Source organism: Zingiber officinale, chromosome 10A (assembly GCF_018446385.1).
Source record: "Zingiber officinale cultivar Zhangliang chromosome 10A, Zo_v1.1, whole genome shotgun sequence".
Taxonomy (NCBI): domain Eukaryota; kingdom Viridiplantae; phylum Streptophyta; class Magnoliopsida; order Zingiberales; family Zingiberaceae; genus Zingiber; species Zingiber officinale.
In genome coordinates this window covers 11,662,043-11,665,987 of record NC_056004.1, presented here as the reverse complement: position 1 = coordinate 11,665,987, position 3,945 = coordinate 11,662,043, and positions in this window count along the sequence as shown.

Sequence of the window (3,945 nt, the reverse complement as noted above, 5' to 3'; positions counted from 1 at the left end):
TACCGATGTCGCTCCCGTCATATGGAAGGGATAGATCCCATCTACATCACTCACATCCCTCTGCATAATTCATTACATACCCAGTAATCGCCTTTATAGTCCACCCTGTTACGGGTGACGTTTGACGAAACCAAAGTACATAACTCTTTATGTAGGGATCCATGGTGACTTCAGGTCTAAGGACTAATAGTCATACTAATAGCCACATGAGAAAGTATATGACACTCATATAACGATCCATGATACTTTATCATGGCGGGTCATTCAGTATACATTCTCCAATGTATACCCATGTGTCAGCTTGATATATCTATATCCATGACTTGTGAGATCAAGTCATCGAGCTGACCTACATGCTAGTCTTATTGCATTAACATTTTTCCCTGAATGTTAATACTCGACTAGGAATAATTTAGAGTAGTGTTCCCTATGTCATCTCACTATCGATTCAACCAATCGATTGATATAGGTAAGAACGCTCTACTCAGGGACGTTATTATACTTAGTTTATTTGGCACTAATACAAGTAAGTATAATAACCAAAATCAAATGCCTTTATTAATATACAAGAATATGATACAATGAGTCCATACAATCATCAAATGATTGGCTCTAGGGCTCTAACTAACAATCTCCCACTAGCACTAGTGCCAATCAGTATAGGCTCTAAGGCCTAATGACCTAGTGTGACCATCATGCTTTCTCTGTGCCAAAGCCTTGGTCAAGGGATCTGCGATGTTAGCCTCTGTAGGTACTCTGCGAATCTTCACATCTCCTCTATCGATAATCTCTCGAATGAGATGGAAGCGCCGTAGTATGTGCTTGGTCCGCTGGTGTGAGCGAGGTTCCTTCGCCTGTGCTATAGCTCCATTGTTGTCACAATAGAGCTCAACTGGGTCAGGGATGCTAGGAACCACCCCAAGTTCGATGATGAACTTGCGGATCAAGCCTCCTTTCTTGCCTCGATGCAAGAATATACTAAACCTCTGTTGTAGAATCACTCGTGTCCTTGAACTCTTCCAGCTAACATCACCACCATTAATGCAAAATACGAACCCCGACTGCGATCTATAGTCATCCTGGTCGGTCTGGAAGCTAGCATCACTGTAACCCTTTATAGCTAGCTCATCATTGCCTCCATATATCAAGAAATATTCTTTAGTCCTTCTTAAGTACTTAAGAATATTCTTGACCGCTATCCAGTGACTTTCACCTGGATCTGACTGGTATCTGCTCGTCATGCTCAAAGCATACGAGACATCAGGTCAAGTACATAGCATGGCGTACAAGATCGATCCTATGGCTGAGGCATAAGGGATCTGATCCATGCGGTCTCTCTCCTCTCTAGAAGAGGGACCTTGAGTCTTCGAAAGACTCACGCCATATGACATCGGCAGAAATCTCTTCTTGGAGTTCTGCATGGCAAACCGTAGGAGTACCTTGTCAATGTATGTACTCTGACTTAGGCCAAGCAATCTCTTAGATCTATCTCTATAGATCTGTATCCTTAGAATGCGGGATACCTCACCTAAGTCCTTCATTGAGAAGCAACTCCCTAGCCAGGTCTTGACAGACTGAAGCATAGGGATGTCCTTCCCAATGAGTAGTATGTCATCCTCATACAATATGAGGAAGACAACTATATCCCCTACAACCTTCTTGTAGACACAAGGCTCATCTTCGTTCTTGATGAAACCAAACTGTTTGATCGCATCATCGAATCGAAGATTCCAGCTCCGAGAAGCTTGCTTTAGTCCATAAATGGACCTATGCAGCTTGCATACTCTACTAGTATGCTTTGGATCTACAAAACCCTTCTTGGAGTTCCGCATAGAAAACCAAAGTAATACCTTGTCAATGTATGTACTCTGGCTTAGGCCAAGCAATCTCATAGATCTATCTCTATAGATCTGTATGCCTAGAACGCGGGATGCTTCACCTAAGTCTTTCATTGAGAAAGAAGTCCCTAGCCAAGTCTTGACAGACTACAGCAAAAGGATATCTTTCCCAATGAGTAGTATGTCATCCACATACAATACAAGTAAGACAATTGTGTTCCCTATAACCTTCTTGTAGACACAAGGTTCATCTTCATTCTTGATGAAACCAAACTGTTTGATCGCATCATCGAATCGAAGATTCCAGCTCCGAGAAGCTTGCTTTAGTCCATAAATGGACCTATGCAGCTTGCATACTCTACTAGTATGCTTTGGATCTACAAAACCCTTAGGTTGTGTCATGTACACATCCTCGAGTAGGTTTCCATTCAGAAACGCTGTTTTGATATCCATCTGCCAGATCTCGTAATCGTGGTAAGCTGCAATAGCAAGCATGATCCAAATGGACTTAAACATCGCTACTGGAGAAAATGTTTCATCATAGTCAATACCATGAATCTGCTTGAAACCTTTAGCTACCAAGCAACCCTTATAGATAAGTCCATCCATGTCAGTCTTTCTCTTAAAGACCCACTTACACCCTATGGGTTTTACCCCTTCAGGTGGATCAACTAAAGTCCATACTTGGTTGGTGTACATGGATTCCATTTCGGATCTCATGGCCTCTAGCCATTTCTCGAAATCTGGTCTCATCACAGCTTCCTGATAGGTGGTAGGCTCATCCTCTATGAGCACAACGTCATCATGGTCAGACAAGAGAAATGAGTATCTCTCAGGATGACGACGTACCCTATCAGACCTGCGAAGAGGTATGTCTACTTGAACTGGTTGTTGTTCCTCAACTCCTTGTGGAACAACATCATCTACAACACTTTGTGGTTCTAGTTCAATTTTCATCGAGGCATCAGTGCTATTGTTCGCATCTTGAACTTCTTCAAGATCGAACGCGCTCCCACTAGTCTTTCTAGAAACAAAGTCCCTTTCTAGAAAGACCCAGTCTTTGCCACAACTACCTTGTGCTGACTGGGAATGTAGAAGTAATATCCCTTAGTTTCCTTGGGATATCCGATGAAATAGCACTTGTCGGATTTGGGTCCTAATTTGTCTGAGACTTGACGTCGAACGTAAGCCTCACAACCCCAAATCCTCATGAAAGACACCTGGGCATCTCTCCCAGTCCATATCCTATATGGTGTCTTTATCACAGCCTTTGATGGAACTCGGTTGAGTATAAAAGCTGCCGTGTCTAGAGCATAACCCCAAAGGTATGTCGGAAGATCTGTGTGACTCATCATAGACCGCACCATATCTAATAGGGTACGATTCCTCCTTTCAGATACACCATTCCACTGTGGTGTTCCAGGAGGAGTAGTTGGGATAGAATTCCACACTCAGCTAGGTAGTCACGAAACTCATGGCTAAGGTATTCTCCACCTCGATCGGATCGAAGTATCTTAATACTCTTGCCAAGCTGGTTCTGTACTTCATTCTTGAATTCTTTGAACTTTTCAAAGGATTCAGACTTATGTGTCATCAAATACACATAACCATATCTACTGAAGTCATCAGTAAATGTGATGAAGTATCTAAAACTGCCTCTAGCAGCAACATTGAAAGGGCCACATACATCACTATGTATGAGTCCTAACAAATCAGTTGCTCTTTCGCTGTGCCCACTAAAAGGAGTCTTGGTCATCTTGCCTCGTAGGCATGACTCGCATATCTCATATGATTCAAAATCAAATGAGTCCAGCAAACCATCCTTATGAAGCTGGGATAAGCGCTTGTCATTTATATGACCTAAGCGACAGTGCCAGAGATAGGTTTGGTTCAGGTCATTTGACCTGAACCTCTTGGTATTTATGTTGTAGATTGGGCTCTCAAGGTCTAGAATATAGAGTCCGTTTATCAGAGGTGCACTACAATAGAACATATCGTTTAAATAGACAGAACAACATTTGTTCTTTATTATAAACGAAAATCCTTTCTTGTCCAAATAAGAAACTGAAATTATGTTTTTAGTCAAGGCAGGCACATAACAACAATC